The sequence below is a fragment of the Podarcis filfolensis genome, assembly GCF_964270895.1.
Source record: "Podarcis filfolensis genome assembly, chromosome: 5".
NCBI lineage: Eukaryota > Metazoa > Chordata > Lepidosauria > Squamata > Lacertidae > Podarcis > Podarcis filfolensis.
The window spans coordinates 57047626-57063059 of record NC_139608.1 but is presented as its reverse complement, the minus strand read 5'-3'; the positions used below and the strand labels follow the sequence as shown (position 1 = coordinate 57063059).

General features: G+C 43.6%; 1 protein-coding gene across 4 annotated transcripts in view; it reads right to left on the bottom strand.

Moving 5' to 3' along the window:
* The window catches only part of PTPRE (protein tyrosine phosphatase receptor type E), a 158726-nt gene that overhangs the window by 104749 nt on the left and 38543 nt on the right, over window positions 1–15434 (bottom strand). For 3 of the 4 annotated variants that reach the window (XM_083616923.1, XM_083616914.1, XM_083616913.1), the window contains exon 1: window positions 5772–5973. The exons of the other annotated variant lie outside the window; for it this stretch is intronic. The gene's annotated coding sequence lies outside the window, so the exon portion shown is untranslated. Of the gene's footprint in view, window positions 1–5771; window positions 5974–15434 lie in introns of those variants that run through there. 4 annotated transcript variants of the gene reach the window in all.

Here is a 15434-nt window from a genome sequence, read left to right as displayed (position 1 = left end):
CCCGTGTGGGCAAGTAATTGAAGAGACCTACATAAAATACTTATGCACAATGGGTAGCAATTCTCCACCCCCCCCCCCAAGTATATTCCTTTGAGCAACACCTATTTGCACTCAAGTAGATGGGACATTAAATTTGTCTTTGCATTTATGTTTTTAAAGAACAAATACCATTTGGATCACAGAAGATAGGTAGAGGAAAATTAATCCTTTCCTCTGCTGCTGCTATCTGAGGATTCTAACCAATTGGCTAGCAATTACATGGAGACATCTCCATACATTAACTAGTATGCACATGAAGACTCCCTTCAGTTATTTGTTTAAAACACACATTGGTCAAGAGTATACCCTGCCACTATAATGTTTCTCTCCACATACCCATTGTGCCCAGTTTGAACACCTGTAAAGGGCTTTAATGAACTGAACAGGTAGTGGAACGGACTCCCTTGGAAGGTGCAGACTCTCCTGGAGGTTTTCAAGCAAAGAGTGGATGACCATCTGTCAGGGATGCTTTAGATGAGATTCTTGCATTGCAGGGGGTTGGGCCAGATGGTCCTAAGGATCACTTCCAACTCTACAATTCTATGATTCTATGTATAACTCTTGGGTTCTTTGCTGGCAAAACAAAAATATGCCCTTCCTCACTTGATCAATGTGTACGTATATTCAAATGCCTGCTCCAAAAAGAAATAGGTTTCAGAAATGATGAATCAATTAATTCAATTAATACTGCTGTTTTAGTCAATTAAGATAAATCCATTTTTAGAAGGCAGGACTATAGCTGCTCATAATCATGTAACCCATTGGACAATATCCATCACCAAGAGTCCCTCCAGCCATAGCTGTCAACTTTTCCCTTTTTTAAAGGGAAATTCTCTTATTCCGAATAGGATTCCTCGCATAGTTGACAGCTATGCCTCCATCCCCCAAGAGATTTTCAAAGGATGAAGGGTCTGAGGAACAGAGAAAGCCCTGCCCATTAACATGAATTCCATTCCTTTCGCAGAAGACTATTAGGATCCAAGCAACTGGCACAAATTCAGCTAACTGGTCTCACTACTCAGGGATCCCCATCTGAGGACTATTGCTATTGCAACAGGGCTTTCCCTTCTCCTTCACTGCCACACACCCCAATTATTAACTCTGGACGGCTGGTGGGGGGGGGCAGAACAGCATGTGGGAGGAGACAGGAGATCATTCCATCAGGCAAACAGAAACATCATAATGTTGAATTCTTCCCACTATTTTTTAACAACAAAAGCATTGTATGGAATACATAAAGGTCAAGGCAAACATTCAGTTTTGTCCTAATACAACATGAGCTTCCTCTTTCATTTGATGTGCTTCATTCATTCAAAATGAACAGATGTTCTAAGTCCTGAGAACTGAAAATGGGGCCTAGCCATTATAGCAGTATCACTAAGAGCCACATAAAACGACATGGGGATTTTTGATCTCTTATCTGCAATAAGCCCTGCATGATGTAAGGATCAACCCATACACACCTAATTGCAGTCTCTGAGATGTATAATGATGCCAAAGACAGCTTGTGTGCATTTCATACCTTTAAAGCACATTCGAAGTGCATTTCCTAAACCTTAAGAGAATCCTGGGATCTGTAGTTTACCCCTCACAGAGCTATAATTCCCAATACCCATATAAAACTAAAGTTCTCAGGCTTCTTTGTGGGGGCGGGGTATGTGCCATGAATGTATCTACTGTATCTGCAAAAAACTTTCTTCACAATCGCTGCTTATTTTTAGCAGCTTAGTTCTCCTGACTTCAACACTAGCACACAAATTTCACATCTGCAACCTGGACTTGCAGTATTTTTTAGATGGGTCTTAATTCAAGTCAATATACCTTGACTTCAAATAGCAATATTGATGTTGCCATTCCTATACACACTTGCCAAGAGTAAACCAGGCTATACCATTGTTCCATCCTCCCTCAGCACCCCTGACAAGATCCTCACTACTCTCTCCTCTCTGCCAAACACCTGGAGCATCCTTAAACTCACCACTGGACTTTAAACCTAAGGCTTGGTGCGGGGTCTATGCCTGTGACCCTGTTTCACAAATAAAGGTCTGAAATCACCTAGGGCATAGACTCTTGAGTTCAACACCTGATCCTGGGTCCACACACAGTTTCAGTAGCATTTTAGCTAGCACTAAGAGAAGTAAACTTTGCAGCTCTGGCCTTCAGTGCTATTTCTATCCCCCTTTTAGTTTAGAACTCTTATTTAAGTTAGAAGAGCCATTGTGCTGCTACACATTAGCTCCCATGAAAATAAAATCCTGGGCAAATCTTGGCAAACATGCTATCTGGTGCACTCGATTTTGCCCTTCTACAACAGACCCATAGAGAAAAAGTAACTAGACAGAAACAAATATACATGAACTAGATTTACTCAGCAAGGGTAACATTAGCCTTAATTAAATTAATTTGTCACGTTGACATCTCTACGTGTCAATAGAGAGGGAGGGGAATCATTAAGTGCAGAGTTAAGGCAATTTAAAAACCAGAAAATAATAAAATGTAAAAAAACCCAAACCATTTCTGTCTTCAGTAGCCATCACAATAATCTTGACTCTGCTCCATATTTCAAGTTTAAAAAACAAATATCGTTCTATAAACAATTCATTGATTAGGCACCACATTTTAGAGATGGAAAGGTAATATGCTGGTATAAAATTACACATTCTTTACCTATCTCACTCTCAAATTGAAATTCATACTATGCATGACAAGGTGTCTTATCAAAACCAGCTACTAAGGTTCTACTGTGGACTGGACCGTCCTATCTGGGCTGAGATTACAAACACACAGTTCTCATAAATCAGGAGAAAATCTTGTTAACTTCAACTGCAGCTGCCACCATCACACATTACTGAAGACTAGAGGTGGTTCAGATTGTAGACAGAGATATTTAAGTGGCCCTAGGGATACAAGGCAGGGTGGGGGGAGTAATGTCTGACCTGACACAGCCACCGATTTGCAGAAGCAATTCATACGAGCACTGTGGCTAACAGGCACATCAAAGCAATCACACAGATCACTACTGGGAAGTTGTGGCTATATTAGTAGATTGATTTGGTCAGATGCTACTTTCTTCACACAGTCATGACCCTAGAAACACTTGGGAAGTCATCTACAAAAAGAAGAAGTCAGAGCTAATTAATCCCCCAGTCCAGGACCGCACATTATGAGAAGCACATGGATGGTTCTGAAAACAGTATCCCTAGTCCACTTGTCCCACTCTGTGACATGTAGTAAACTTGCCCAATGTCCTGACACCACATTGTGTGTTTCCTGTTCCTGCTCCACATAACAAGCTGACAATAGCAGGGGTGTGAAAATCCGCAAGGTGGTAATGTCAGGACACAGGGCAAGTTTACTACATGGTATAGAGGGAGAACGACATGTGGGTTCTGGAAACAGGTTTCACAGACTCCTTCTAGCTCACCATATGATCCAAGGCTTTAGAACACTTGCTTTAAGAGTCAGTTCCTCATCTGCAAAATGGAAATAATTATAAACAATTGAATCCTCAGAGGATTGGCTCCAAACTGAATTAGTAGCACTTGGCAGAATGTAGAGCAAGGTCTACTTTGAGAGATGGGAGTCAGAAATTCCTGGGCTCAGAATTGCATGACTTTTGCACCTCGTTCTAGTTGATGGATCTTGGGGTTCTAGTTCCAACAAGCCTAAGGTCTTCCTTCTCCTGCTGTAAAGTGTGTTGTATACTAGAATGTTTAACAGAAACACACTTATTTGGAAGCAAGTTTACATTAATAAGTCACAGTGGTTTCAGAGTAAACGTGGATGCACTGCAAGTTCAGTGAACTGCAATTTATCCATCCACCCAGTAACATTTCACAACAAAAAATAAAGTAATAACATCTCCATAATGTCTTCTAAGGCATGATTGTCTCTTTATTACAAAGGTTGGCAGAACAGACGTTATTCCTAGAGAACTGCAACAAAGCAAACGTATAAACATTCTAAATAATTCTCTCTCTGGATGATGGAAGAACGAGCAGCACTAAATTTCTGTTCCAGTGAGCACTCGCTTACACCTCAAGTTTCTCAAATTCAGGCAAAAACCAAACCGTTACTTGCCCGAGAAAACAAATTGCACACAATTTTAACACCTTCTGACTCAATGCCATCCAGAGGGGGGGGGGGAAATATAACCAAAGCATATCAAGCACAAAGGCACTCATCGTAGCAGACTCCATCATTGCCATGAGCTAAGCTCCACATCATTTGCATAAGACAGCTTCTTACTATGTAAAAGATGCATAACTATGCTAATTAGTTTCAATTAAAAAATCCAACTGCTGGAAAGGTTGCACCAAAAGCCTTACTACAGATATTTGATTACTATTTTTGATTGCTTTTTTTCCTATGTGGTCCAAGTGCAACAGATGCCATCATGACCAAAATCTGATAGGATAGATGAGAAATTGCCTTTTCCTGGTTAGGTTTGTAGCCCTGAAAGCAAAGCAATGTATACATACATATTATGCAGAATTACAAAAACGTATTGCATGAGACTTGGTATCCATTGCAAATTTTCCACATCTTGAACCTGCTGTAGTGCCGTGGCTAAGCCAGGAAGCCCCCAATTCAAATCTTACCAAGGCTGCAATACCAAATGTACTTATTAGCAACCACACACCACTGAACAGAGCGGTGCATGCATCTAGGTATAGCTTGCCATGGGTTGTACTGTAAATGGCTTTAGGCCGGTCACCATTTCAACATCAGCATCATTCCAAACCAGCAACAGTGGTCTACCATGCAGGACTGTAGTGCAGTTGACTTGACTAAACATACGTCAAATTCTCCCAAAACTACTCCCCAAGGTGTTATATAAAATACTCTGTGCTACTCAATGTCCCGGCTCCATTTGGCACCAAGGGCTGCTTTTAAGAGGGTATTTAACACAGATTTGCTGGGCTCTCTCCCTTTTCACAGGCACAGCGGCGACGACAGGCAAGAACAGCGATGGATGTGTGGCGATGTGGTGCGACCGCGTTAGAGACATTTATTAACGTTTGGAGGGAGGCTGCAGTGAGCACACCAGGCAAACAAACACCTTCCCGGCCACCCGCCACACCTGGCGCACGGGGGGGGGGGGAGGGAGCTCGGAGTTCTGATTCGCGGCATCTCTTCGCCTCCCACCGCGAAACCGGCTCTCCTGCGTTTCGTTCCAAGCCCAGCTGACGACTTTTCCGCCACCTGCGCGAGAGCGGCTGGGGCTCCCTCCCCTCCTCCTCCTCCATGGCGCTCTCCATGCAAAGGGAAATGCCGTTTCCGCCTCTGACACCCCCCCCCTCCCGCCCCCGGCGGCACCTAGCCAAAGCGACTGTGGGGCAGGAGACATCTCCTTTTCTCTCCCCCCCCCTCCTCACACCCCCTCGCAACCAGGGAAGAGGGGAGACACAGTCGGCTCCTTCTCCTCCTCCGTCGCCCAGGAGAGCCTGGGGGCAGCCGGTGCCCCTCTGCGGCGGAGAGGAGGCGCCTGCCCGCCCGCCCGCTCCATGCCCTGGCGCAGCTCGGGACTGGGCGTGGAGGAACCGAGGAAGCATCCCGCCTGCCCTGCTGCGTGCAAAGCCCCGGAGGCTCAGAGGCAAACCACACGCACGCACGCAAGCAAGCAAGCACACCCGCCGCCGGGACTGGCATGCCTGGAGAATGAGCAGCAGCAGCAGCAGTAGCAGCAAGGCAGCTCCGCCGGCCGCTGGCCTCGTGCCCTGCTGCCTTACCTCCGGGGGACTCGGCCAGCTCGGCTCCTGCAGGCGCGCCGGCTCCTCATGCCCTCCTCGCAGCGTCGCTGGCGGACTGAGGCGGAGGCGAGCGGGGGACGCCCTGGCATTCGCCCTGCCGCGGCTGGAGGGACCCCGCTGTCGGCCAAGCAGGAAATTTCCTGCGTTCCCTCTCCTCGCCTGCCTGCCAGCCGCTCTGCGCGCATCTGAGGCGGCGCCAGCCGAGCGCGGGAGCCGCCTGCTGCCCGACAAGGAAAACTGCAGCTGCAGATACTGAGGGGAGCGGGAAACAGGGGTCTTTTCGTCACGCTGGAGACACGAGGCGGGAATCCCCCCCCCAACACACACCTCGAATAAAAACCAAGGGGTAGTGGCGGCTGCTGTGGTTTACCAGGCGCAAAAGAGGACACGGCCCCTATACTGTCATTGGTGGCGCGGAAAGAAGAGTTTGGGCAGGATAGATCCTGAAATGAAGTGAAGGAATTCTGTCCCACTTCGCTTGTGGTCACCACTTCACGTGTACAACGCCATACAGAAAGGACATTACTTTCCCTCAGGAATTCTGGGAGCTGGCGCTTACCCCCCCACACACACACAGACAGACAGAGAGAGCCACAATTCCCAGCAAGCTTAACAATGCATTTCCCAGGATTCTTGGGGAGATATCATGTGCATTCAATGTACGGTGTACACAGCCTTCCAGTTCACGTGTGATGCCCTCACTTTAAAAAGTTGGGAATGGTATGGGATTGGCGGTGTGTAACTCACCTTAAAGCAGGAAGTGATGCACTTGTAGCTGCAAACCCACATGCTAAAGATGGAGGGCATGAATTAGCAGCTAAGGAGCGCCGGGGGGGGGGGGGGGAGAAACTGTAAAGAAAGATGGGGAGCTTAAGGACAAAGGTCCACAATTAAAACTATGTGTTTTGCTGCATCTCCTGTAACATTGGGCTTTGCTTTGCACAGCTCCAAATTCTCCATGCAGGAATTCATAAGGAGCCAATATATAGTATGTGACAAGTGTAGATGTGGAATTTCTGCTGTGAGGGGCCTCAATTTCCCACTCTGCTGATCAACCAAAAAATGTGAGGGTACAGTTGTCACCACATTAGGGAAAACCTTTCCTAGATCGTAAACAGCTCAGAAGTGCCCTACTTCTGGTAATACAGTTTAAGCTTATAAATTTTGCGGGCAAATATTTTGCCATGTTTTGTACATACTCTATACCAGGGCTGGGGGGACTTTTTCAGCCCAAGAGCCACATTCCCTTCCAAGCAACTTTTGAAGGGCCACATGCCAGTAGTGGGCTGTGCCAGAGGCAAAAGTTGGTAGATCAATGAATGAAAAATTGCCTTTGTGCAATAGGCTAGTTTCTACGTCGTTGTTGTTGTTTAGTCGTTTAGTCGTGTCCGACTCTTCGTGACCCCATGGATCAGAGCACGCCAGGCACTCCTGTCTTCCACTGTCTCCCGCAGTTTGGTCAGGCTCATGTTTGTAGCTTCGAGAACACTGTCCAACCATCTCCTCTTCTGTCATCCCCTTCTCCTTGTGCCCTCCAGCTTTCCCAACATCAGGGTCTTTTCCAGGGAGTCTTCTCTTCTCATGAGGTGGCCAAAGTATTGGAGCCTCAGCTTCACTATCTGTCCTTCCAGTGAGCACTCAGAGCTGATTTCCTTCAGAATGAATAGGTTTGATCTTCTCTTTTGTGTCCATGGGACTCTCAAAAGTCTCCTCCAGCACCATAATTCAAAAGCATCAATTCTTCAGCGATCAGCCTTCTTTATGGTCCAGCTCTCACTTCCATACATCATTACTGGGAAAACCATAGCTTTGACTATATGGACCTTTGGTAGTTTCTACACACATGCCTAATTCAGACAAGCAGGAAGCATTATCAGAGTTCAAGAACACACTCTAGAGGGCTAGAGGACCACATTGACACACCCACCCCGAGGTTTCCCCACCCTTACCAACTTGTTCCTACTGTCTTTCACCAGTGAAAATGGTGTATGGAATTTAGCAGCTGGCTAAACGCCACTGAATGCTAGATGCTGGAGGACAGCAATAGGGTAGAACTGTTGACTTGATGCCCTACTTGTGGTCTTTCCCAGACTCTTCTGGTTGGCCAGTAGAGGAAACAGATTGCTGAACCAGATGGAACCTTGGCGTGATCCAACAGGATTCCTCTTATGTTCAGATGAATTGACTCCTCCACCTCTCAAGCCTGCCAGTGCAGTATCAACTATTACCATTTCAAATTGTTTAAGGATGCTAATAACCCTGTGCTCGTGATACACCAGACCTTTGGGATCATGCATATGGGTGTGTTGACAGCCATTTAAAAAGTGTTTGGTATAAGCCAACCTTTCAGAAGCCTATTTTAATATATTCTAGGTCCATGCCTTAATCCTGTATAATCATTTATGATCCCTTTCAAATCTGGCTCGTCCTGAAGTACACCCCATAAATAAGGTTTAAAGCAATCCTGTGTAAAGTCCTGCTTCCTCATATATCTCCACCTCGAACTTCAGCAGAACTTTACTAAATGTATGAAGCATTTGCATAGTGAAGGATATCGGGGGAAAGGGATGTGCTTTTTAGGCATATTGGAAAAGGAAGCTCCATCTGAACTATGAAGTATAAGTAAAATAGTGCATTTGGTGCTGTATCCAATGCTAATCCTACTCAGAGTAGACCCATTGAAATTAATGGACAAGATTAACTTAGGCTCATTAATTTTAATGGGTATAATTTAGTTGGATACAACCCACAGTATGTCATGAATCAAACTTCCACCCTTCAATTACTACTGGACAAGGAGGAATAGTTGAGAAAGCAGGAGCTGCCTTTGTGACCCAAATAAAAAATGAAATAAAAACTTTTCTTCCATATTCACAGTGTGTCAGTAACAGAGCAAGCCTATACATGTCTACTCAGAAGCAAGTTCCATTGATGTCAATAGGATTTACTCCCCAGCAAGTGGGTAAAAGGAATACAGTATTGGAAAGGCTTTTAATTAATGCATACATTTGTGGACTAGACACAAGAGTCTGCCTATTCCTTACAGGTATAATCATTTGCAAATAATTGTTACTTAATTTAAAGCATTTTTCTTATTTAAGCAATTTTAAAATGACACTGCTGAATATGTTCAAGAAAAATCAGCACATTTTATCCATTAGTGTATTAAATGTACAGGCTATTATCCGCTGGTTTAAAAATAAACATCATATTTATAGCATCCAAGAAAATGGTGTCTGGGAATCTGGTTGCTTCTGCAAAATGTAGATTCTTTTCCTGCTCAAACATTGCTAAAGAGGTAGGGAAGTACTAAGAACAATTGATCGGCTATCCTATTTAGATATAGGATATTGAATGATTGCTATATCCTACTTCTGAGGCCTAATTTGTAATTAAAATTGACCACAGGTAAAGCCCCAGTACTTACCAAGCCTCTCAGACCACTCCTGTGCTTCCTTAGCATATCAGCAGTTAGTGGCCTTCCCCACGGTGTTTGCAGGTTCCCAAATGTTGTATTTTATTTTGTTTATCTTATACAGATATACCGGTATATGTACTGTGTTTTTTTTCACCACGGCAAGATGAATGGTGTTCCCCAAGCAGCCTCTCATCCAAACTCTGCACTAGACCCTGACTTGTTTAGCTTCAGCAACATGGTTGCCTCATGTGACCTCAGGCTATATACCCTGATGCAGAAGTTTCTAAGTCCTTTTTTGCTGGTTCTCCATGTTTAAAGTTTATGAAGTGGAGAAGCAGAGGGCATTTAAAGATGCAATTTTCCAACCTACATGCTGCAGTTGTGCAGCCTCCAGCGTAGTACCATCTGTCCTGCAATCAATTTATCAAGCCTTTCCTATGCACAGACTTGTCCCCTTTAGGTTTGAATAACATTGCTGAACCTTGCATTCACCTCAGACTTAAAAGATGCTGCTGTTCTTCAAGGAAGACTTTGCACATGCATTTAGCACACTGGATTTTTCCCCCTTCTGTGCATATGGTAAGAACATAAATAGAGCTTAATACAGGGGTCAGCAACCTGCAGGCCACGGGGGCAGTTTAACTGGCCCACAAGCTGCCCCCGAACCGAGCCGCCCACTTGGCAAATTCCCACGCGCTGCGCTAAACTGATGCAGCACGGGGACTTGCTTCCACAGTGCTGGAAATTGCATCTGCGCACGCTGGAAATCGAGTGCGCGCGATCCGGCCCACAGAGAGATCTCCGCGGGACTTGACCAGCCCAGGCAGTTAAAACCTTGCTGACCCCTGGCTTAATAGATCACTGCCCTGACCCTGCAGATGAACAGTTTATTTGAGGGGGGGGCGGTTCCAGATTTTACTTCTTGAAATATGGCAATCCTAGTGTGTACACACTTTACTTTTCCAAGGATTACTGTTGTTGTTGGCATCTGTGGATTATGGTAGTAAAATTAATATAAGCCTTTAACAGCAGATAGAGCTAAAACAGGAAGTTAGAAAGTACACCACTCTTCCAACTTCCTCCTTTGGCTCTATTTACTTTTCAGGGAAGAAAAAGGTAGACAGCCTCACTACCTCATGACCAATGGGGCAGGAGTGTTCAGAGGTTTTGTGGGCCCCAGAGGAAGACCTCATGCATGCCATTACCACTACAGGTGTCTTATTGTATACCTGATGGGGTGCAGTTACAATGGTCAGGGTTACAACTTGCTGTATACACACATCCAAATCCTGAAATGTAGTCTGAGATCCTGGTGCATGGACAATTTGGAGCAGAAAAACAAAAAAGGGGTGAAGGGTGGGGGCTAATGCTAGAGCTGAGCAAGCTTGCAAGCAATACATAGAACTAGCAGGAACACAAGAAGTTATCACACTTCTGCCACAAAATCCTCAATCCTACTGTAGGCTTGAAAATCTTGGGACCTCTGTGTGTGTTATGGTTAACACCTGACAGCATGTCTGGCAACAACAGACATCGAGACCTACATCCTTCTGTGACACAAACTGGAAAGTGTCCAATTCATCACCAGCAGTATTCTTCAAGACATTCTGAAAACAGTGTTTCATGTGCAATGAGTCATGGACAGAATATGGGTTGGAGCTTTAATGACTTTTTATTATGATAGTTGTGGGAGGAACTGAATAAACCATTTGTTGCCATGCCAGTAAAATTTTGCCCTGCCAATAAAATCTATGCAAGGTATTCCTTCCTATCCATATGTATAATATCAACACCCACACATATCCTGTGAGTAGCTGTATTTATTATGCATGTATGAAATTCTTGACTGCATCACTGAAATGCAGCAGTGTTATAGTACTTACTATTATACTTTGCAATAAATATTCCAGAATATTTGGTTACTATCAGATAAGCTGTTTGTTTGTTCTCTGCACTGTCTAAGACTATGAGCTGCAATCCAGTAAGTCTGTGGTTCAAATCTTGCCTTAGCCATGGAGTCACTAGATGGCCTTAGGCAAGCCATAGTATCTCAGTCTCAACCCCTATCTGGAATATGGAGCTAATAAAAACCCTGTTCCCAGTATCGCCATGTGCACTGCCTCATTACTTGACCTTTAATCATTTAGTGGGAACATCTGAATGGGTCTTTTAACCAGGGAGGAATCTACTTGCATTCAACGTTTTTAGTAAGTTATAATTGTTCTACAGTGGTACCTCGGGTTACAGACTCTTCAGGTTACAGATGCTTCAGGTTACAGACTCCGCTAACCCAAAAATATTATCTCGGGTTAAGAACTTTGCTTCAGGGTGAGAGCAGAAATCGCACAGCGGCAGCGGGAGGCCCCTTTAGCTAAAATGGTACCTCAGGTTAAGAACAGTTTCAAGTTAACAATGGACCTGCAGAACAAATTAAGTTCTTAACCCGAGGTACCACTGTATTAAACTCACCTTATATCAGATTCATGTAATTTTCCATACAGCAGCCTGAAAAAGTTGCACAGCACAGACAGCAAAAAGTTGCTTGGTAACAAAACAATAAAAGATCCTCAACTATTGGTATAGAAAAACACAAACTTCAGACTCCATTCTTGTCTGAAACAAAAGCGGCTAGAGGGATCAGCTCAGGATTCCTCATGCATCAAATTCGCATGTACACTGAGTACTGCAAAAGGTTTGATTGCCCATTTTCTCCCAAGGTGAGGGAAAGTGATATAGATTAAGCCTGGCAGGACAGCTTACTCTATTGCTTTAACCCCTTCATATATAAACTAGCCGAAAGCATGTTGGTTATATGAAGCTGGTTACCCTACAGATTTTACATTTTAAATAGTAGCTCTGGGGTATGTGTAATCAGAATTAAAATCAACTGCCAGCTATTTGTTGCTGGAAGGAGGCTGCTACAGTGGTACCTCGGTTAAGTACTTAATTCATTCCGGAGGTCTGTTCTTAACCTGAAACTGTTCTTAACCTGAAGCACAACTTTAGCTAATGGGGCCTCCCACTGCCACCATGCCTCCGGAGCACAATTTCTGTTCTTATCCTGAAGCAAAGTTCTTAACCCGAGGTACTATTTATGGGTTAGTGGCGTCTGTAACCTGAAGCGTATGTAACCCGAGGTACCACTGTATTTTCACCAATGGATACTTTTCTCCCAGGACAAGTAATGCTACTTTGTAAGCAAATGAGTTAAAGAAAGGCAGGAGTTGTCACAGCTCTGAAGTCCCAGTCCTGACTGGGCTCCCCTATGGATGCTGGTTCAACTTTTAAAACTAGTCATATTAATAGCTATCACACAATTGACATCATAACTAGTTAATAACTGACCTAATTTTCATGGTTGATTTCAGTAGGTTTTAAAACTTGTCTAATGCTGTGGTCAACTATTAGTATTGTGCAATTTGACTTACAGAGTATGAAGAAAGGCTTTTTTTAAAAAAAAAAAAGTCCATATTAGTTTGAATCAGCATGTGAAATTACATGACTTATTTACTATTGTTCTGAAACTTGAAATACCACAAAAATGCTTACAAAGGAGAAAAGGTTTGGGATTGTCATGCTGGCGAGTTAGTTTCACCTGCTGCACAATTCTGGTGATTTTCATACATAAACTGAGGGGCTAATCTCTCCCCCGTCCTCTTCTCATCAGGATCCTAATAAAGTCTTTGAACAATTCATTAATTTCATTGATTCCTGCTGTGTCATCTGATGGTCGGGCTAAACATATATCAGTTTTCTCATTTAGCATAGCAGTTCGCTTTTATTCCTTTGAATAACCAAGACATTAAAATGATAGGTCAATTCCACCCCCATGTGTGAAAATTTCTAACTTGCAGCTGACTTACATTGTGAATGAATTCAGAACAGAAAAGCAGGCATGCCAACAGCTTTATTCTGCTTTTCACCTGTAAGTAGTTATTTGCAGTAATTATAGTGGATGGCAATAGGATAAATCCACTAAAGTAATAATGAAACAAAGAGACTCAACTGTACTTTTCAAAGCCTATATGAAATACTATTGCTCCAAGAAGCACGTATTTTGTTCTTCATGAAAAGCAGATCAAAAAACAACAACAGCTACAGTATAAAGGAAATAGTTTGATGCTATGATCTACCAGATTTCATTTCTTGATCCAGACGTGTATATTGGACACAAACACATCAAAACCTGCATCAATATAATCCAAATTTTCCATTAAAACACCTTCTCTTTTTTTTGTAATTGGAGTTATACAAATATTCATGCACCTCTATTTTTAATATTTGTTGGATTTCCAAAATTAGGAGGGGCACAATAGATGGACAAGTATATTGAAACACAGAATGGGTTTCAAGGGAGATAGGCTATGATACTATCCTCTTACCACTGGGAACTGTGCTTAGCTTAAAAAAAAAAGGCATAAAAGCTAGATTTTTAAAAAAGTAAAAGAGAATCTCTCTGAATACTGATAGCACAATCTTATTCATGTCTAATAAAAAATGTAAGCCCCATTGAGTTCAATGGGGTTAGCCTCCAGGAAACTCTGTATAGGATCGCAGCCCAAGTTGTACACCCAGATACTTGCACAGAGGGGGCTCACTTTTCCAAGAGATGCAACCTACCTCACAGCCACCAGCACTGAGATGCTTTCAGAGTAGCGACAGCAGGCAAACGATACACTAAATCAACTCCAGTTCAATACTGACTTGACGTAAACTGGCAGTTTGCACAAGCCCTAGGATGCAAACTTAGATGAGTGTGGAAAGACAAAGCACAGAAAAGCTTAATTCTGACTAGTTCCTGAAGCAAATGGAACAGACAAGAGAAAGGTGCATGGCTCAATAATAATTCCAAGTGTTAAATTTTATGAAAAGTGTAAGTGTAAAGTGTAAGGTGAAAAGAGAGTGAAAAATAACTCTCTTTGGCATTTTCACATAATGTGAAAAATAGCCTTTAGACAAAGAAGTGAGTGTGAAAATGCATGCAGAGCTCTACATGAGGTTATCTGACATGATGTGTAGACTACGGGTTGTGCTGCTGCTCACATTGCTTGCCAACTCCACCTAGCCGCCCCCTGCCAAACTCCCTACTCCTCTGCCAAACCTTCTCCCTTGACACCTCTCCAAACACCAACCCATGATTATGTGAACTGCAGCATGATGATGTCCTTACAATTTTATTATATGCTAAGAAATACATTTATTTTAAAATTAATTTTCTCATTAACTCATGCGCCCCATAGCTCCCACAATTCCTTGCAATATGAAAGCACTCCTTCTTAATGCTCCACCCTTTCAGCCCCACATTCAAGTAACCACTAGAGAATGCCCAATGGACATAGCAATGGACATAAGTAGAGCTCCACCTGCCTGCCTGCTTTCTAACTTAGAGCCAGTCCATGGGGTGTTGCTGCCTGATGACTTCCTCTTCTTTAGTCAAAGTGGCTCCATCTGTCATTGGCTCCACCTCCTGTTAGTCACCTTACAAGTCGTAATGGACAGCAGCCAAGTGAACAGATTTGTCTCAGTCACCCTTTAGCCACTGTGTTATACTACAGTGGTACTTCGGGTTAAGTACTTAATTCGTTCCGGAGGTCCGTTCTTAACCTGAAACTGTTCTTAACCTGAAGCACCACTTTAGCTAATGGGGCCTCCTGCTGCTGCTGCGCTGCCGCTGCACAATTTCTGTTCTCATCCTGAAGCAAAGTTCTTAACCCGAGGTAATATTTCTGGGTTAGCAGAGTCTGTAACCTGAAGCGTATGTAACCTGAAGCGTATATAAGCCAAGGTACCACTGTATTTGTATCTTTCAGAATATGGGAATGACTTACTGGGGCCATAACCAAACTAAGCCTCCTAGAGCAGTGATGGCCAAACTTGGCCCTCCAGCTGTTTTTTGGACTACAACTCCCATCATCCCTCGCTAACAGGCCAGTGGTCAGGGATGTCCCAAAACACAAAACAGCTGGAAGGCAGAGTTTGGCCATCACTGTCCTAGAGCAAAAGAAGGCTTAGTTTGGTCAGAATCGAGTATACACTTCCAAAGTTAATTCTAAATACATTACTTCTGATAAATGAGCCACCATAGTCGCTAGAGAGCCATGGAAAGTTGTGTCCTGGGCTTTTTAGGCTCGTCTACCCATGTACTATCTGAAACCAGAGGAGTGTGTTGGTTGCCAGATGTGAAACATATTGGCATTATTTTCAGCTCTCCTACCCCACTAGTA